General features: G+C 38.1%; 1 pseudogene; it reads right to left on the reverse strand.

Annotated features, from left to right (window-relative positions):
• Positions 1-995: 995 nt before the first annotated feature.
• Positions 996-22,463, reverse strand: part of LOC132342818 (craniofacial development protein 2-like) — a 48,212-nt pseudogene continuing 26,744 nt past the window's right edge.

Raw genomic sequence — 22,463 nt, forward strand, 5'->3', positions numbered from 1 at the left:
TCTTTCAGAATTTCCCACAGTTTATTGTGATCCACACAGTCAAAGGCTTTGGCATAGTCAATAAAGCAGAAATAGATGTTTTTCTGAAACTCTCTTGCTTTTTGCATGATCCAGCAGATGTTGGCAATTTGCTCTCTGGTTCCTCTGCCTTTTCTAAAACCAGCTTGCACATCAGGAAATTCACGGTTCACATATTGCTGAAGCCTGGCTTGGAGAATTTTGAACATTACTTTACTAGCATATGAGATGAGTGCAATTGTGCAGTAGTTTGAGCATTCTTTGTCATTGCCTTTCTTTGGGATTGGAATGAAAACTGACCTTCTCCAGTCCTGTGGCCACTGCTGAGTTTTCCAAATTTGCTGACATATTGAGTGCAGCATTTTCACAGCATCATCTTTCAGGATTTGGAATAGCTCAACTGGAATTCCATCACCTCCACTAGCTTTGTTCATAGTGATGCTTTCTAAGGCCCACTTGACTTCACATTCCAGGATGTCTGGCTCTAGGTCAGTGATCACACCATCATGATTATCTGGGACATGAAGATCTTTTTTGTACAGTTCTTCTGTGTATTCTTGCCACCTCTTCTTGATATCTTCTGCTTCTGTTAGGTCCATACCATTTCTGTCCTTTATTGAGCTCATCTTTGCATGAAATGTTCCTTTGGTATCTCTGATTTTCTTGAAGAGATCCCTAGTCTTTCCCATTCTGTTGTTTTCCTCTATTTCTTTGCATTGATCGCTGAAGAAATCTTTCTTATCTCTTCTTGCTATTCTTTGGAACTCTGCATTCAGATGTTTATATCTTTCCTTTTCTCCTTTGCTTTTCACTTCTCTTCTTTTCACAGCTATTTGTAAGGCCTCCCCAGACAGCCATTTTGCTTTTTTGCATTTCTTTTCTTTGGGAATGGTCTTGATCCATGTCTCCTGTACAATGTCACAAACCTCATTCCATAGTTCATCAGGCACTCTATCTATCACATCTAGGCCCTTAAATCTCTTTCTCACTTCCACTGTATAATCATAAGGGATTTGATTTAGGTCATACCTGAATGGTCTAGTGGTTTTCCCTACTTTCTTCAATTTCAGTCTGAATTTGGCAATAAGGAGTTCATGGTCTGAGCCACAGTCAGCTCCTGGTCTTGTTTTTGCTGACTGTATAGAGCTTCTCCATCTTTGGCTGCAAAGAATATAATCAATCTGATTTCAGTGTTGACCATCTGGTGATGTCCATGTATAGAGTCTTCTCTTATGTTGTTGGAAGAGGGTGTTTGTTATGACCAGTGCATTTTCTTAGCAAAACTCTATTAGTCTTTGCCCTGCTTCATTCTGTATTCCAAGGCCAAATTTGCCTGTTACTCCAGGTGTTTCTTGACTTGCTACTTTTGCATTCCAGTCCCCTATAATGAAAAGGACATCTTTTTTGGGTGTTAGTTCTAAAAGGTCTTGGAGGTCTTCATAGAACTGTTCAACTTCAGCTTCTTCAGCGTTACTGGTTGGGGCATAGACTTGGATTACTGTAATATTGAATGGTTTGCCTTGGAAATGAACAGAGATCATTCTGTTGTTTTTGAGATTGCATCCAAGTACTGCATTTCAGACTCTTTTGTTGACCATGATGGCCACTCCATTTCTTCTGAGGGATTCCTGCCCGCAGTAGTAGATATAATGGTCATCTGAGTTAAATTCTCCCATTCCAGTCCATTTCAGTTCGTTGATTCCTAGAATGTCGACATTCACTCTTGTCATCTCTTGTTTGACCACTTCCAATTTGCCTTGATTCATGGACCTAAGCAACATGGCTATGCTTTGCTGGAGCAGCCGTGAAGCGATACCCCACGCCCAAGGTAAGAGAAACCCAAGTAAGATGGTAGGTGTTGCAAGAGGGCATCAGAGGGCAAACATGCTGAAACCATACTCACAGAAAACTAGTCATTCTAATCCCACTAGCACCACAGCCTTGTCTAACTCAATGAAACTAAGCCATGCCTGTGGGGCAACCCAAGATGGGCGGGTCATGGTGGAGAGATTTGACAGAATGTGGTCCACTGGAGAAGGGAATAGCAAACCACTTCAGTATTCTTGCCTTGAGAACCCCATGAACAGTATGAAAAGGCAAAATGATAGGATACTGAAAGAGAAACTCCCCAGGTCAGTAGGTGCCCAATATGCTACTGGAGATCAGTGGAGAAATAACTCCAAAAAGAATGAAGGGATGGAGCCAAAGCAAAAACAATACCCAGCTGTGGATGTGACATTAAATCTACCAAGACTAAATTTTTAAGAAATAGAAAATCTAACAGATTAATATAAGGATATTGAATTAATAATGAAAAACCCCCCAACAAAGAAAAGCCCATTATCAGATAGCTTATTGGTAAAGTTTGCCAAACATTTAAAGAAGAATTAGCACCATTCTTCTCAAACTATTCCAAAAAATTGAAGAGGAAAGAGCAGTACCAAACTCATTCACAAGACCAACAATAAATTCATAACAGAGCCAAGCAAGGACACCACAAGAAAAGAAAATTATAGGCCAATATCCTTGATGAGCACCAATATTCTCAACAAAATACGTAAAATGAATTCAATGGCATGTTAAAAGGATTGTGTACTGTAAGCAAGTAGGATTTATCCTTGGGATAAATAGTTCAACACACACAAATCAATAAAAGAGATACAGTACATTAACACAATGAAGAGTAAAATTCACGTGATAATTTTAATAAATGCAGAAAAAGAATTTGATAAAATTCAACATCATTTTGTGATTAAAAAATTCTCAACAAATTAGATATATAGGAAATGTACCCCCAAATAATAGAGACCTTTATATGATAAACCAACAGCTAATATCATACTTAGTGGTGAAATGTTAAATGCTTTTCCTCTAAGATCAGGAACAAGATAGGGTGCCTACTGTCACCACTTTATTCAACATAGTATGAAAAGTTCTAGCTAGAGCAATTAGAAAAGAAGAAAACACATACAAAGTAAAAAGGAAGAAAGAAGTAAAATTATCTTTGTTTACAGATGACATGATCTTTCACATGTAGAACCCTGAAGACACCACCCAAAAGTTGTTAGAACTACATGAAAAAGAAACTAAAAAAACAACTGACATGATAGCTTCAAATTTTAAAATATTTAGGAATATTTTTAACCAAGGTGGTGAAAGATCTGTACACTTATCTTTAATCTCTAATATATTGATAAAAGAAACTGAAGAAGACACATGTAAAAGGAAAGGTATCCTATATACATAACTTAGAAGAATCAATATTGTTTCTTCTAAAATGCCCATAGTACTCAAACCCTCTATAGGTTCAAGGCAATCTTTAAAAAAATTCCAATGCCATTTTTCACAGAAATTAAAAAACAATCATAATATTCATATGGAACCACAGGAGTTCCCTATTTAACAATCTTGAGCAAAAAGAATAAAGCTGGAGGTACCACACTTCCTGATTTCAAACTATATTATGAAGCTTGAATAAGCAAGGACAGTACAGTGCTGGCATGAAAATAGACAAACAGGCCAATGGAATAGAATCAAGAGCCTAGAAATAAACACATGCATACAGAGTCTACTAATCTTCAACAATGGTGCCAAGAATATAAAAAGGGAAAGGGTACTTTTTTCTGTAAATAATGTTGGGAAAGCTGAATATCCACATGTAGAATACACAAAATTTCACTCAAAATGGATTAAAGACTTAAACTTAAGACCTGAAATAATAAAACTTCTATAGGAAACTTCAGGGGAAAAGCTCCTTGACCTTGGTCTTGCCAATGACTTTGGATACAACACCAAAAGCACAAACAATTTTTGGATACTGCAGGCAACAGGAGCCAAATTAGAGGAGATTATAGGGAACTAAAAATCTTCTGCACAGCAAAAGAAATAGTTGCAATGAAAAGATAGCCTATGGAATGAAAGAAAATTTTGCAAAACTTATATCTGATAAAAGATTAATATTCAAAATATATTAGGAAGCCCTACCACTCAATAACAAGAAATAAAAGCAACTAACTCTATTAAAATATGTGCAAAGGACCTCAGTAGACATTCTTCCGAAGAAGACATGCAAATGGCCAACAAGTATATGAAAAGTGCTCAGTCCGTTTAATCATCAGTGAAATGTACATTGAAACTACAATGAGGTATGACCTCACACCTACTAAAAAAGCAAATGTTAGTTAGGATGTAAATAAAAGATTACTTTGGTAAACTGTTGGTGGGGACGTAAATTGGTACAACTATTATGAAAACAATATGAACATGCCTGGAAAAATTAAATATAAAACTACCATCAGATCAGATCAGTCCCTCAGTCGTGTCCGACTCTTTGCGACCCCGTGAGTCACAGCACGCCAGGCCTCCCTGTCCAACACCAACTCCCGGAGTTAACCCAGACTCACGTCCATCGAGTCAGTGATGCCATCCAGCCATCTCATCCTCTGTCGTCCCCTTCTCCTCCTGTCCCCAATCCCTCCCAGCATCAGAGTCTTTTCCAGTGAGTCAACTCTTTGCATGAGGTGGCCAAAGTACTGGAGTTTCAGCTTTAGCATCATTCCTTCCAAGGAAACCCCAGGGCTGATCTCCTTCAGAATGGACTGGTTGGAGCTCCTTGCAGTCCAAGGGACTCTCAAGAGTCTTCTCCAACACCACAGTTCAAAAGCATCAATTCTTCGGTGCTCAACCTTCTTCACAGTCCAACTCTCACATCCATACATGACCACAGGAAAAACCATAGCCTTGACTAGACGGACCTTTGTTGGCAAAGTAAAGTCTCTGCTTTTGAATATGCTATCTAGGTTGGTCATAACTTTCCTTCCAAGGAGTAAGCGTCTTTTAATTTCATGGCTGCAATCACCATCTGCAGTGATTTTGGAGCCCAGAAAAATAAAGTCTTACACTGTTTCCACTGTTTCCCCGTCTATTTCCCATGAAGTGATGGGACCGGATGCCATGATCTTAGTTTTCTGAATGTTGAGTTTAAGCCAACTTTTTCACTCTCCACTTTCACTTTCGTCAAGAGGCTTTTGAGTTCCTCTTCACTTTCTGCCATAAGGGTGGTGGCATCTGCATATCTGAGGTTATTGATATTTCTCCCAGCAATCTGGATTCCAGCTTGTGTTTCTTCCAGTCCAGCATTTCTCATGATACATAAGATATCATAAGATATATCATAAGATATAAGTTAAATAAACAGGGTGACAATATACAGCCTTGACGTACTCCCTTTCCTGTTTGGAACCAGTCTGTTGTTCCATGTCCAGTTCTAACTGTTGCTCCCTGACCTGCATACAAAACTATCATGAGATCTAACAACTCCAATCCTCATATTTATCTAAAGGAATTGACATCAGGATTTCAGAAAGATGCCTACACCCCCTGAGCAGTGCAGCATTATTCACAATAGCTAAGGTATGGAAACAATCTAAATGTCCCTGGATGGATGAATGAATAAAGAACAAATGGTATGTACATACAATTCAGTATTATTAAACCTTTAGAAAAGAAGAAAGTGTTGCTATTTGTGGCAACATATATTAACCTAGAGGACATTATGCTTAGTGAAATAAGCCAAACACAGAAGATAGTTACAGAATGAGGTCACTTATTTGTGGAATCTAACATAGCCAATTTACAGGACCAGAGAATAGGATGGTGGCTGACAAGGGCCAAGGAGAGACGTAAATGGGGAAGTGATAGTCAAAGGTACAAAGTTTCAGTTTTATAAGAGGAATAAGTGCTGGAATTCTAGTATACCACCTATAGCTAACAATATATGTTGTGTACTAAAATCTGATACAAGGTTCAATTCAGTTCAGTCTCTCAGTTGCGACCTCATGGACTGCAGCACGCCAGGCCTCCCTGTCCATCACCAACTCCCAGAGCTTGCTCAAACTCATGTCCATTGAGTCGGTGCTGGCATCCAACCATCTCATCCTGTTATCCCCTTCTCCTCCCACCTTCAATCTTTCTCAGCATCAGGGTCTTTTCCAATGAGTCAGTTCTTCACATCAGGTGGCCAACGTATTGGAGCTTCAGCTTCAGAACCAGTCCTTCCAATGAATATTCAAGACTGATTTCCTTTAGGATTAACTGGTTTGATCTCATTTCTGTCCAAGGGGCTCTCAGGAGTCTTCTCCAGCACCACAGTTCAAAACCATCAATTCTCTGGCTCTCAGCTTTCTTTATGGTCCAACTCTCACATCCATACATGACTACTGGAAAAACCATAGCTTTGAATATACAATCCTTTTTCAGTAATGTATCTGCTTCTTAATATGCTGTCTAGGTTTGTCATAGTTTTTCTTCTCATGGCTGCAGTCACCATCTGCCGTGATTTTTGTGCCCAAGAAAATAAAGTCTGTCATTTTTTCCATTGTTTCTCCATCTATTTGCCATTAAGTGATGGGACCGGATGCTATGATCTTAATTTTTTGAATGTTGAGTTTTAAGCTAGCTTTTTCATCTCTTCTTTCACTTTCATCAGGAGGCTCTTTAGTTCCTCTTTACTTTCTGCCATAAGGGTGGTGTCATCTGCATATCTGAGGTTATTGATATTTCTCCCAGCAATCTTGATTCCACCTTGTGCTTCATCCAGTATGCCATTTTGCATGATGTGCTCTACATATAAGTTAAATAAGCAGGGTGACAATTTACAGCCTTGATGTACTCCGTTCCCAATTTGGAACCATGTCCCGTTCTAACTGTTTTTTTTTTTGACCTGCATACACATTTCTCGGGAGGCAGGTAAGGTGGTCTGGTATTCCCATCTCTATATGTATTTTCCACAGTTTGTTGTGATCCACACAGTCAAAGGCAAGCAGAAATAGATGTTTTTCTGGAACTCTCTTGCTTTTTCGATGATCCAACGGATATTGGCAATTTGATCTCTGGTTCCTCTGCCTTTTCTAAATCCAGTTTGAACATCTGGAATTTCTTGATTCATGTACTGTTGAAGCCTGGCTTGAAGAATTTTGAGCATTACTTTACGAGCATGTGATATAAGAGGTAAAGTTTTATTTTAGGTATTCCTATTACTACTATTAAATGAGGCAGGTAGGAACTTTGGGTAGTAACAAATATTTCTATGACCTTGATGGTGGTGATGTTGTCATAGATGTATATGGATTAGTAAACTCATGGATTAGTAAATAGAAAATATGAAAAGTTTCTTTATATGTCAATCATATCTCAAGAAATCGGCTTAAATTTTTTTTAAAACAAGAACTTAGGAAAGGAATGGTTGGTTTTTGGTTTTTTGTTTTGTTTCGTTTTCCTGCCTAGGCTTCTCTAACACTTCATGGCTAACCTATTCCAGATTGAGCCAGAACAGTAATTTAGTTCATTATCTAGAAAAGCATTACCATTTTTAAAAAAATTTCATATTTTAATAGGGCTTTGTGTAAAATTAAATGAAGCCCTCCATGTATTCCTGTAATGTGGTTATTAGCAACTTACTTTCCACTATTATCTTCATTTACCAAACACTAGTAAAGTAATGCTCAAAATTCTCCAAGCCAGGCTTCAGCAATACGTGAACTGTGAACTTCCAGATATTCAAACTGGTTTTAGAAAAGGCAGAGGAACCAGAGATCAAATTGCCAACATCCGCTGGATCATCAAAACAGCAAGAGAGTTCCAGAAAAACATCTATTTCTGCTTTATTGACTATGCCAAAGCCTTTGACTGTGTGGATCACAATAAACTGTGGAAAATTCTGAAAGAGATGGGAATACCAGACCACCTGACCTGCCTCTTGACAAACCTATATGCAGGTCAGGAAGCAACAGTTAGAACTGGACATGGAAAAACAGACTAGTTCCAAATAGGAAAAGGAGTACGTCAAGGCTGTATATTGTCATCCTGCTTATTTAACTTCTCTGCAGAAGTACATCATGAGAAATGCTGGGCTGGATGAAGCACAAGGTGGAATCCAGATTGCTGGGAGAAATATCAATAACCTCAGATATGCAGATGACACCACCCTTATGACAGAAAGTGAAGAGGAACTAAAAAGCCTCTTTTTGAAAGTGAAAGTGGAGAGTAAAAAAGTTGGCTTAAAGCTCAACATTCACAAAACTAAGATCATGGCATCTGTCCATTACTTCATGGGAAATAGATGGGGAAGAGTGGAAACAGCGTCAGACTTATTTTGGAGGGCTCCAAAATCACTGCAGAAGGTGACTGCAGCCATGAAATTAAAAGACGCTTACTCCTTGGAAGGAAAGTTATAACCAACCTAGATAGCATATTGAAAAGCAGAGACATTACTTTGCCAAAAAGGTCTGTCTAGTCAAGGCTATGGTTTTTCCAGTAGTCATGTATGGGTGTGAGATTTGGACTGTCAAGAAAGCTGAGCACCGAAGAATTGATGCTTTTGAACTGTGGTGTTGGAGAAGACTCTTGAGAGTCCCTTGGACTGCAAGGAGGTCCAACCAGTGCATTCTGAAGGAGATCAGCCCTGGGATTTCTTTGGAAGGAATGATGCTAAAGCTGAAACTCCAGTACTTTGGCCACCTCATGCGAAGCATTGACTCATTGGAAAAGACTCTGATGCTGGGAGGGATTGGGGGCAGGAGGAGAAGGGGACGACAGAGGATGAGATGGCTGGATGGCATCACTGACTCGATGTACCTGAGTTTGGGTGAATTCCGGGAGCTGGTGATGGGCAGGGAGGCCTGGCATGCTGCATTTCATAGGGTCACAAAGAGTTGGACACGACTGAGCGACTGAACTAAACTGAACTGAACCAACCTCAACCCTGGGAAAAGGAGACTTGGTTCATCTATGACAGTCAAACTCTTTTTTTAAGTTGAGGAAACCAAGGCTCAGAAAGATTAACTGATGTTGACATGCTCTAACTAATTAACTGAATGGAGACAACTCAGAAACAGAGATAGAATCACTAACCACAGTGCTAATTAAACCATATGTGTGGCAGCCAGCTGATAGATTTTACTGTTTACTTATGATTCTGCAAAGAAGAGAGGTATACCTTGCAAAGTGGAAATAAATAACTATGTTGACTAGAGTTTCTGCATGTTTGTTCTCTGGTACTACTGATAAGTCGCTTCAGTTATGTCCGACTGTGTGACCCCATAGATGGCCGCCGACTAGGCTCCCCCGTCCCTGGGATTCTCCAGGCAAGAACACTGGAGTGGGTTGCCATTTCCTTCTCCAATGCAGGAAAGTGAAAGTGAAAGTCAAGTCGCTCAGTCGTGTCCGACTCTTCGAGACCCCATGGACTGCAGCCTACCAGCCTCCTCCGTCCATGGGATTTTCCAGGCAAGAGTACTGGAATGGGGTGCCATTGCCTTCTCCTTTCTGGTACTACTTTGGGCAAATAGCCCCTGCTATAACATTATTTTGTTGACAGATTAGTGGGTTCTAAAATATCCTTTACAAAAGGGTGAGTGGCCATGATTCATGGTTTGCCAGTGCTTAGAGAGCATAAATTGAATAAGTTTAGAACCTTGTATAATTAGGCTTACATTATTATTACTTTATAGAAGATATATTGGAAAACAGCTCTCCTCAGTTAGCCCAGGATTTTCCCTGTTTGGCATTAAAAGTCTGACATCCTTCAGTCTCAGGTAAACCAGGACAGATGGTTAGTCAACATTATCTAGAATGGAATATTTGGGTCATAAATGTGAAATCTCATTAAAAGGAAGTCTAAGTTTTCTCATTAGTATTTCAATACTCACCCATCCTTATTCTTAATTAAATGTATAGGTATGGAGTCTTGATCACTTTATAATTACATGCCATTCTCTGCCAAATAAAGGCTGATTCTGTTAGTTCCTTTAGGATTTGATTGTTATCATTCTTCTTTATTGCCTTAGTATACTTGGAATATCAATTTGAAATTAAAGGTTACTCTTCTTCTGGATGACTTCGCAAGGGCAAAGTCTTTCCCAAGGCCTCTTTGGAAGTTGTGACAGGCATGGAGAGTTTTATAAATGTAATTCTTTGTTATTCAGAAGCCAGAAGTGTAACTGTTTTGATAATATGATCTTGAAAACAGGTCAAGTGACTGAACATTGAAAAAGGAATTTCATTCTTAACTTTTCGATCAACTTGCACCTCTACCTTCCTTTGAATAAAGAAGTTAATTTGTGTGGGGATAATCAGGTCTGTTCTTATATGAAGAAAAAACTCCTCATTAGTCACTGTTACTACTCGCTGTATTTCTTAAACAACACTTTTCACATATGTAATTAAAACTAATTGTTTGTTAACACAGGCCTACTGATTTACTCTCAATTCCCTGAAGAAAGAATAAGCCTGTCTTGTTGACCAGTGTATTTATAGTATTTATGCAGCCAGAAAATAAGTACATAGTACATATTGATTCAATGGATATTTTGATGGAGGATAGATGGATGAATGCATGAATGGATGGATATGTGCATGCTTGAATGGATGGGTAAAACTTATAGCTAAAGCTAGCACAGTGCAATTATAAAAAATGCTATACTTCTGGCAGGCCCTGTTGATTTATATAGTCCTTCACTTTTATAAAATATGGATATAAAAGGACCTAAGGACTATTTTCCTTCTTTTCCTCTGGATGGAAGCAGACATGTGGAAATGCTACTGTAGCCATGAATGGAAGGACAGGAAAGAGGTCAGAAAACAAACAACTTCTTTGTATCATAAGCTCACTAATTCTGCTCCTCCTTTAAACTAAGAAGCTTGGAGTTGAGTATCTTATGGATCAAGCAACTGAACTTACTTTTCTACAGATAAGGAAAAGGAGGAACGGATGTATTAATTTACTTGCCAAAGGTTACACAATACATTATTAAGAGGGCCAACAATAAAAGCCAGATCTGCTGTGCCTAGCTCCTGAATAGGCTGTCTGTTTAAGTGTAGTCCAATTCTTCAATGCTTCTTCATGGAGCCAGATTCCAAGAATCAATCTCTGGTCTGCTTGATCCAGGTTAACAAAACTAACCAGCCTTTATTCTTTGGCAGGGCCTGTTGCTAAACCAGATTCCTCATCTTCAGCCTGTTCTAATCAAAGTAAATCTTATTCTCCATGCCCTGTGGGAATTATCAGGGAAATGTCTTGCAAACTATTTGACATTTGAGAAAAATAATAGCACACTGAGGAAAACTTTCAAGGTGAGCAGCAAGTTGGCATTCCTTCCCATGAGGATCACACTCAAAAAGATTTCACATTTGCTTTCAAAGTTATGCATTTTATCCATACTTCACACAGTTAGAATTCTGGATTTATATGGAAGACTCCTTTTTCCTATATTCTTTATAAATTGTGAATGCTGTTCCTGAGTTGAAGGTTATCCGCAGTAATAGAAATGCAGTCAGGTGGAAACTGTCTACAGCAGAACTATTACTGGGTCCATGGCATGATATCTCTACATACAATATGCTTTGGGCATAAATGAGGGGAGGAAAAATGGCCCTGAAATAGGATTTCCCCTCTAACTAAGCCCATTCTAAGTAAGGAAGAAATTACTTTATTGGATAAATGGCACTAGCTTCTATTCAATATTCATTTAAAAGAAACACTTCTGATAGCTTTATTTCTGCACATTTTCAACAAATAACAATCCAAAGAATCAGAACTTGCCATATTCACTTTTATGCAGCTCACTAAATGACCAGTAAGAGAAATAGCACTTCTCCTTCTTCATGGTTAGTTTCCTCCAAAATGGAGCAATTAACAAATGTATGAGCTAAAATTTAGATCCTTTCCTCCCAACATTTTACCTCCATGCCAAATGCAAAAATGCAAACACTTTGGAAATGCATTATATTTAAGAAAATACTAGGTCTTTATTCTAAAAGCTAATTTGATCGATATGTCCAAACAGGTGGCTTATGGCTCAGTAAGAGCTATTATTAGTTACTTTGCTAGAAAGTATTTTCTTATTTCCTCTAAAAGTTGGGCAGACTGAATGCTTGAACTTCACTTAGGCTCAGTACAGTATGAGAAAATGTTCTTGTTGGCTACTTGACAGGGTAAATAAAATAAGAAACTACTGGGAAAAGAGAATATATTGCTCCCTGAAGGTGCAAATGTTTCTTCGAGCTGAAAATTACACATTTATGAGAAAAGCCAAGTGCCTCCCAATGGAGAGTTGGGTGTCTCAAATCAGCTGAAGTTTAAATGAAATACATATACTGAATAGATAACTAAATTCCACAAATGGAACTGAAGGGGATGCATTTTCCCTTGTCAAAACATTTCACAGGTTTAAATAATCAGGATGAAGCATCATTTCTTGGAATTAATTCATTTAAAAAATAAATTGGTTAAAAAATCAACAATATTTTCATGTAAATGTTTCTATTTCCTCCTTTTCCAATTTTTTTCTGCCTCTTTTCCTGTTCAGAGATTCCTAAGAGACTTTGATTTAATTATGCATCAAAGGTTTTTCTATCTGTTTTTACCCATGGTTGATATACCCCAGTTGCCCTTTTACCAATCTTCCCTTTTGCTGATATCAAATCATCAAGCTCTCCTCTATTTCTTATTGTTGATCCCCAAATGGCATACATTTAATACATCAACATTTTTGTAAAAATACAAACAAGCAAAATGATAATGGTCTAGCGTTGTCATAAGCAAGACTAAATGCACTATATACTCACCTAGAATGTCTCTGCAACAAGAGATTGTCCCATTTGATGGTAGCACTGATGCTGCGGTGTTGGACATTCTACCTTTAAACTTGATTGCCTCTTGAAGTCAGTTATTAATACTTTCTTTGCTGCCTGTACAATCTCAGCCAGCCTATACATTCATTCATCTGTTATTTTTCTGCTGATATAAAACTAGCATCCAGAGGTTTTTTTTGTTTTTTTGTTTTTTTAACTCTTGTGCCAATAGACAACTCCATCTAAGTTCACTGATGCTTTGTTTATCATATACAGAACAACTCAGGATATATTATGACTGTGGAGCTGTGGTAGGCTCCTACTGTGCTCTGACAAAGCCTTAACCGAGAGAAGGGGACACAATTTTCTCTCTCTAAAGGCACGGCCATGTGACCAAGTTGTGTGCCTGTGGGACAGCATCTGTCCAGGGGAAGCAGGGGGGCATCTTTTCCAAATTTGCACATGGATGCTCTACAAACTAATAGGATCTTTGAATAAATTTCTTTTCTTCTTCACCCTCCTGTTTTCCTAAAATCTGCATATCTGTTAACGTCAATTCAAATTTGGAGACTTTAATCACTCCCTTACCTCTACTCCTCACTTCTCTCCCGATATAGTTAGCTTCTAGGTTCTGTTAAAAGGCACCTTATACATATTTTTTCGCTATTCCTCATTTACTCCTGTGAAGGAAATGGGGCACAGTAGTGTTAGAGCCAAACATTTAACATTAATAGATATAGAATAAGCCATTTTTCTTCAGGAGCTCAGCAACTGCCCCTTGGTCCCCTTCTTCCAGACTGATCCTTCTTTAACTCCCACGGTATCAGAGGGTTCATTCTAAAATACAAAGTTTATCATGTTGTGTCTCTGTTTATAGTTTCTGGTAAACTGAATAATAGCTTCTGGAAAATATTCATGTCTTAATTCCCCAAATCTTTAACCAGATTAAAGGAGTTCCACAGATATGATTAATTTAAGGATGCTGATGGGAAGATTATCCTAGATTTTCCAGGTGGGCCTAGGTTAATCACAGGAATCCTTTTAACAGTGAGGCAGGAGGATCAGAGTTAGTAGGAGAGATGATGGTGGAAGAAAAAGGTAGGGGTGATATGAGGAAAGAACCATGAATCAAGGAATGCAGGCAGCCTTCAGAGTACAAAGAAGACGGCAAAGAGAATGGATCCCCTCTCAGAGGCTGCAGAAGGAACCAGCCAGGCCGACACTCTGACTTCAGGCTAGGGAGACTGATTTCAGACTTTGGACCTCCAGACATGTTAGATGATAAATTCATGTAGTTTAAAGTGACCGAATTTGTGGTAATTTTTTATAGCAGTATTAGAACACTAATGCATTATCTTTCAATTCCTCTTTGTAATTTTCTGAACACATTTCAAACTTCATAATTCAGCACAGAAGTCCTTCCATGACGCAGCACTGCACAGTTCTCTGACCTTATTTGTAGCCACTCATCAAAGGTGCTTTTTTCCTACTAGCTCTAAATTACTCTTCATCTCTGGAATTTCCAGTTAATAGGCCATTTCAAACTGCTTCCGAGTATAGGAATTAGGAATACCTTACTTTTTTGTTTCCCACTAAAGCCTTGTTATTTCCTTCAGGAAAACTTTTCTGTTACTGTAATCCACTGTGGAAAATGCACAAATGAAAGAGAAACAAGTGAATAAAAAATTCAGTAAGCAGAATACTTAATTCACCTATCTCCCACAGTCTTAAGTTTCAGTTTTTGTCATCATCTCTATCTATAGGATGAGAGTTTAGATCTCAGCCTCCATAAATTTTTTTTCATACTTAAATGCTTCTCTTGTAGGGACAAATTTCCTATTTGGATAGATTATTTTTGAAGAGGTCATAAATATGCAATACACAAATCATCATTGGAGAAGAACATTATTTAGTTCTCTAGCAAGATCATTTTTGTTTTAATGACCGGTGTTAACTTCCTGCACCTGTGACCATCACTGAGCATTGGTATTAGATATCTGACTTAACAAGAGTTCTGACCAGAGTTACTGTAGCCAGAGCAAAGTCCCCATCGAGACAAATACCTATAGTCTCTGCACAATATATACAGCATTGTGATGTGTTCCTAGGAGACCTGCCACGGGGTGCTACATTTGAACAACACTTAAATGAAACAAAATTCCCTCAAAGACAGCACATCTAACAAGAGGGAAGTTCCATCTACAATTAATAATACATCTAAATAGTAAGCCTGGTAACCACTAAAAAGAATCCTTGAATATTTAATAGGATCTAATTAAAATTAATAGGAAAAACAGTATGACAAAATTTAATAAGTACATTTCTGTCTCCCTTTGAGAATTGCACATGCCCAATTCTTAAAATAGTTTTAATGCCCATATCTGTTATGCCCACATTTGTTTTCTTTACTAGCTTTCTTTCTCAAACAGTATGATTAATTTTTAGTCAATAAACAATTCACGTGATGTTTTAAATAGCTACAGCATGCTCAGATCTATGCCATGTGTTTTCATCTTCCTTCTCTCACTCTTTAGCCTTATCCTCAACGTTCACACAAAGTACAAGTGTAGCTGCCATTTTCTACAATATAAGCTAAGGAAATAAAGCTCAGAATGAACAGTGAAGGAGCACAGAGAAGAGTCTTCTGAGTTGTACATAGCTTTCTCCTACGTCCAGGTTTAAAGTTCTTGCTGGGCTACCCAGCTGGCACGAGTGGAAAAGAACCTGCCTGCCAGTGCAGGCGATGTAACAGACACAGGTTCCATCCCTGGGTCAGGAGGTTACTATGGAGGAAATAGCAACCTACTCCAGTATTCTTGCCTAGAGGATTCCATGGACAGAGGAGCCTGGCAGTCTACAGTCCATGGGGTCTCAAAGAGTTGGACACGACTAAAGCGACTTAGCATACACACTAGCACACACTCAGGCCTCTGCTCCACTTAACCTCCCTTTATAACATCACCACTAGAATTAACTTTTATTAGTTCACTCAGAACTGTTCTTTTTTGGAAGACTAGTGGAAGGATGTGTGTACCCTGACTCCCATCCTCCTCATATATTGACTTTGACTTTAACATGGCTTCCCTAGTGGCTCAGCTGGTAAATAATCCACCTACAATGCTGGAGACCTGGGTTCGATCCCTGGGTTGGGAAGATCCCCTGGAGAAGGGAATGGCAACCCACTCCAGTATTCTGGCCTGGAGAATTCCATGGACTGTATACTCCATGGGGTCACAAAGAGTTGGACATGACTGAGTGACTTTCACTTTCACTTTAACATGAGTCACATCTTCTCCACATTTTAGAGATGTGCCCAATTATTGCATCTGTATGAAGTAATAGTTCATGGAGCAGAAAATTTTAAGTGATCAGTAAATCAATATTGGCTACTATCATTCAGAATTGTTTTTACTTGGGCACATGATGTTTTCCTAACAAGAGATCAAAAATCATTTATAGTAGCAACTTCCTACGTCAGACATCATGATTCCCTGGTGGCTCAGACAGTAAAGAATCCATCTGCGGTGTTGGAGACCTGGGTTCGATCCCTGGGTTGGGAAGATCCCCTTGAGAAAGCAATGGCAGCCCACTCTCATATTCTTGCCTGGAGAATCCCATGGACAGAGAAGCTTAGTGGGCTGTAGTCCATGGGTCACCAAGAGCTGGACACCACTGAGCAACTAAACACAAGTCATAGCACATGTCAGACATCATAGATTCTCCCAACCTAAGGTAGTCATCATGGGTGGTAGTTGATGTAGTACCTTCAGAAGCATTGGACATTATTTTGAATCTGTTCTTTTTTTAACTGCTTAATTATCTTGGTTTACTTATGTTGTTTGGTTAAGCTCCATTATTACCTATTTTATTAATAAAATGGAGTAGCAGGACTTCCCTGGTGGTCCAGTGGTTAAGACTCCATGCTCCTAATGCAGAGGGCCCAGGTTCAATCCCTGGCTAGAGAACAGGATCCCACATGCCACAGCTAAGACCTGGCACAGTCAAATAAAAATAAATAAATAAAATGAGAGTAGCAGTCTTCCTCTGCTAGATACATAGAAAGCAACATCTCCATCCTTCAGATGCAGACATTTATGCTCCATATACAGGGTTCATATGCAAGGTCATTTATACTTTAATTTTTCCATAATCATTTTGTCTTGGAAACCTAGTTTTAGGGACTGGTAATTCTCTGTTTTCAGAATGAACAAATTTTGGTATGTTGTTATTGGTGTTTGGTGGCAAAGGAGAAGTGGGGGTGTTTTGGGGGCATGAACAGGGAAATAGAGATAAAGCATCTAAAGTTGCTTAAAACAAACCCGCTTGAGTTATGAAGGGGGGAAGGCCTAAAAGAATGCACAAGAGACTGTATATTTGAGAGAGTCTGCTCACTATCTGCGGAGAAGGCAATGGCACCCCACTCCAGTACTCTTGCCTGGAAAATCCCATGGACGGAGGAGCCTGGTAGGCTGCAGTCCATGGGTTCGCTAAGAGTCGGACACGACTTCACTTTCACTTTCACTTTCATGCATTGGAGAAGGAAATGGCAACCCACTCCAGTGTTCTTGCCTGGAGAATCCCAGGGATGGAGGAGCCTAGTGGGCTGCCATCTATGGGGTCGCACAGAGTCGGACACGACTGAAGCGACTTAGCAATAGCAGCAGCAGTTCACTATCTGAAATCACTGAATCAGTTCAAACTTCATCTCTACATTTTAATAGCTGTTCAGATTCTGATGAGTTGTTTATTTAATGCATGTTTTCTTCTGTTGTATGAGGGATTTAATTCCTATTTCATCTTTTTTTTCTTTAAAAAATTTTATTGACGTATAGTTGCTTTACAATGTTTTGTTAGTTTCTACTGTACAACAAGTAGCCACATACATTCTCCTCTTCTTTTAATTTCTTTCCCATTTAGATACTACAGAGCATTGAGTAGAGTACCCTGTGCTATATTAGTTATCTATTTCATACATAGTATCAATGGTGTATATGTGTCAATCCCAGTCTCCCAATTTATCCCATCCTCTATGTTTATCTTTGAATTGCTGAGTTTACATAAGATAAAGTATTATTTCTATCAAGCATAAAGTAACAGGAAAAAATAACAGTGGTGATAGTTATGCATAATTAAGTTATGCTCATCTGCTAATGATGACTTTGGGGAACGTATAAAAAGATGCTTAGTGTTACTTGTCATTTTCTGTTTTGTTTTCCTCACAGGTGGATATTGCTATTTGTTTTCTCTTATTGTTTCATGCATCTCTATTCCTTCTGAATTATCAGTCTTTTAGGACAGAAGTTGTCTTGATTCTGATCTCAATCCTGAATATTTGGCAGGATGTAGAGTTCTGGGTTTATAGTTAACCCACATCACTTAAAGGTGTCAATCCATTATCTTCTTATCTCTTTTCCTTCTTTTCAGGAATCTGTTTCAGTCTTAAAATTATTTATATGCAATCTACCTTTTTGCTTTATTTAATACTTCACTTTGCTCTTGTTCTTCTGGCTACAACTATGAATTTAGGTAGAGATTAATTTTATTTCTCTTGTTTGGAACTTGATATAATTCTTCTATCTAAGGATTCCATATTTCGTTCATTTTGGAAAATTCTTGGCCATTATTTATGTTCCAGGTATCTATTGCCGCTTTTAAACAGTGCCTCAAGATGTAAGGAAGTGGCAACCCACTCTAGTACTCTTGCCTGGAAAATTCCATGAATGGAGGAGCCTGGTAGGCTTTAGTCCATGGGGTCACAAATAGTCCAACACAACTAAGCGACTTCACTTCAAGATGTAACAGTTCTGAATCACAAACGTTTAAAGATATCTCATGATTTTGTGCTTCCTGATTGTTACAGGACTCAGCAGAGTGATGTTTTTGCTCCACGTGGCATAGATAGATCACTCAGTGTTATTTAACTGGCGAAGAGTCTGATCTAGAGGATACAGACAGGCCAGGGCTTGGTAGAGATGATTTGAAGACTGATTTCTGTCAGGCCACTCACCCTTTTCATGTCATCTCAAAATCACTCCATATGGTCTGTTTAGCACAGTACTTAGACTTCTTATATGGCAGCTCAGGGCTCCCAGCCAGCAAGCAAAAGTGGATAGTCATCAACTGGCTTCACTGTACTCCATTGCTCAAAGCAGTCACAGGCTAATCTATATTAAGCAGAAAGATAAGTGGGCTCCACCCTGTAATGGAAGAAATGTGGACATTCTCAACTCTACTGCAATTACTTTGCAATATTGCTTCTTTCCTTTTTCTCCTTCTGGGATTCTTATTTTATATGTATGTATTTGGGATCTGACTCTTGATGCCTGTAAAGCTCTTTCAAATATTCTCTCTTTAATCTCTGTGGAATTCTGGATGAAGTCTTCCTAATGATCTCACATTCATGTAATCTATGTAATTCATGTAATCCTTCAACTATGTTGCATATGCTAATAAACTTGTGTCCAGTTTTTCATATGATACAGAGATATATATTTCTTAAAGTTCTATTTTGTTCTTTAAAAATGTGGCTTAAAAATAAATAATGCTGCCTTTGTTCTCATGACTAAAGGCATGTTTTAAGGCTCATTGGACCTGAAACCTCAAGTGTCTATGGTACTAAGACTAGCCACTCACTCCTGACTCCTCTGTCTCCTTCGCCACTGGGGAGACACACACAGCTGCAGCACCAGATCAACTCAAGTACTTCAGCTCTGGTTTTTAGTCATCTTATTGTGTCTGTCAACTTGAGGGAGGTTATCTCCATTTTGTAAGCTTAGTTATTTATTTAAAATATATTTCTATTAGTTTATCCAGCATTTCAACATAGTTGTAGTAAAAGTATATTAAAGATTTCTTAGTCTACCATCTTGCTAGAGTGGGACATTCTATAGTAAAGACAAAAAAATAGAAAGAAAGAAAGAAAAGAAAGACCCTGAAATCAGAGACTTTTTTGGTTTATATTACAGCTGAGTGCACAAAAATATGACGATCTATAAATTTAGGAAGAACTAAGTCTTGGATTAGTATGGACAACTTAAAAGAAAAAAATCTCAATTCAAAATACAACTATTTTGAATAAGTTCTGTATTAGGTGAGTTTGAAGCAAGTTCTTCCTAAGAGTTACTTCAATTAATAATGTATGAATGGGGCCTTCCCTGGTGGTCCAGTAGTTAGGAATCCACCTTGCAATGCAGGGGATATATGTTCAATCCTTGGTTAAGGAACTGAGGAATCATATGTGCACCACTGCCTCAGTTGTGTCGACTCTTTGCAACACTATACACCATACCTCACCAGGGTCCTCTGTCCATGGGGATTCTCCAGGCAAGAACACTGGAGTGGATTGCCATTTCCTCCTCCGGGGAAATCTTCCTGACCTAGGGATTGAACCCAGGACTCTTAAAGCTCCTGCATTGGCAGGAGGGTTCTTTACCACTAGCGCCACCTGGGGAGCCTTTGCGCCGTTAACTAGAGAGCCCACACACTGCAACTAAAATTCCACGTGCTGCAAATAAGACCTGATGCCGCCAAATAAATAAATAAAACTTATAAAAAGGAATATGTGAATGGATTTTTTGAAGTATAGTTGATTTACAGTACTACATTAGTTTCAGGTATACAGCATAGTGATTCAATACTTTTATAGATTTTACTCCATTTAATGTTATAAAATATTGGCTATATTCCCTGTCCTGTATAATACATTCTTATAGCTTGGTTATTTTATGCATGGTGGTTTGTGCCTGTTAATCCCCTACTCCTGTTCTGCTTTACCCTGTCCTGTTCTACCCCTACTCCTCTCTTCCTTCTCCCCAGTGGTAACCACTAGTTTGTTCTCTGTATCTGGGTGTCTGTTTCTGTTTTGCTATATTCTGAATGAATGTTTTTATAGAGAAATGTTTAGCCAACTTAGTTACTTTATGAGTTAATATTACAGTCAGAATAATGGAGAGCAATAAAATTAGTTCCTACTAACAAAAGTTTCATACTTAAATATGACAAAATAACATTCCTTATTTATCTTTTTTCCTTTGTGCGTAGTTTTGTGCTGATAGCTCCAACTTTTCTTCTGCACATCTGCAACCAAATAAATGATTGTTTGCTAATAATTCAGCATGATATTCACCATTTTATGGATAATCATGTTCATTTACAAAGCTCAGCATTTTTATTTATCCAAGTTTTCTTGAAGTTCCTCCAAAATAAAAGCTATGTCAAAAATAAATAGTTTGTTGAGATTGTAGGAATGCTGCCTGAAGAACTCAATACTTTTTCTGGCTTTAAGAAAACTAATATAGAAATATAACAAATGCATACATGCTCAGTCGCTTCAGTTGTGTCCAACTCTGCGACCCTGTGGACTGTAGCCCAACTGACTCCTCTGTCCATGGGATTGTCCAGGCAAGAATATTAAAGTGGGTTGCCATTTCCTTCTCCAGGGGATCTTCCTGACCCAGGGATCGAACCCGTGTCTCCTACACTGACATGTGGATTCTTTACCACTGAGCCACCTGTGAAGCCCTTATATTTAATACACATACCTAAAATACATTTATAATGATGTGCTCACCATATTGGTAGCATTCTATATCTTCTTTTCATAGAAGAAACAAGGAAATTACAGAGAAGCTAACTAATATTTCCAAGGGCACATGGCTAAAGCCAGTTAAATATTCTGATTTAATTCCACTCATGCCATTTCACATATGCTACATTTTTTATTTTTCCATTTACTTGATTATTTTATTGGGCTGCCTACATTATACAGATGCCAGGTCAAAATCTTGAAGAAAGCAAACATGTAGTATCTTTACTATGTAGCTTTAACTGTCATTTCTCCAGATACTTCACAAGGTGAAAAATAAACATGACTAAAATACATAAAATATGCATTTTATGAGCATTTTGGCATGTCTTGTGTTAATAGTAATAAACCAACATAAAACTTACTCAAGGTTTACTTTACAACTCAAGACATAGATGTATAGTAAAACATCTTTTCAAGAAAATGAAGAAAACAGGTATTTTACACTTCAGTTGAGTAAAATATATATATATATATATACATATATATATATATACTCTCATTAGGAACATGATAAGGAATGTGGGAAGGGGTTGGAGGCTGAGCGAGTTTAAGGTGGAAGAAGGAACAACCAGGAGGCATGTTTACAATCTGGCTTCACTAATCACCTTGCACATTCTTACCATAGTAGAAGATGAGGGTGAGAGTATGGTAGGTGTACATATTGTTAATTACAGACCTGGAAGACATTCTCCAATTGAAACTAATTAATTACCTACTCTGGATGGGGAAGACCCTGGTGGTGGTTAAGATGTAGGGTCACAATTCCCTGTATCAATTTTGTGTTGGATTTTATTAGTCCTGACAAGCTTTTTGCTAAGGACACTATAGTTCAGTCAATAGTGATATTATCCTTCAGTTATTTCAACACTAAATTACTGAAGATTAATCTTTGATGTCCTTAGTGCCCTGTTTTTCTAAGATTCTGGTTCTCTCTCATTAAAAGCAGATATTTGTCATTTTATGTTAATTTCTACTTATAATTATTGTCTGGTGATTGGCATATCTTGTTTGAAGATGATGAAACCCTTTCCAATAATATGTAATTTGGAGGAAAAAGGGGGTGCTTAATTTAAATCAGAAAGATTATACATATTACCATGGTTATAAAGCAACAGATGAACATATAAGCAAATATTGTCAGCTCATGTCTAGAATAATTCATCCATCCATTTGGTTGGGCATTTATAAGCCAAAGAAATAGTTAAACAGGACTCTAAAATGAGTCTGC

Source organism: Bos taurus, chromosome 18 (assembly GCF_002263795.3).
Source record: "Bos taurus isolate L1 Dominette 01449 registration number 42190680 breed Hereford chromosome 18, ARS-UCD2.0, whole genome shotgun sequence".
NCBI lineage: Eukaryota > Metazoa > Chordata > Mammalia > Artiodactyla > Bovidae > Bos > Bos taurus.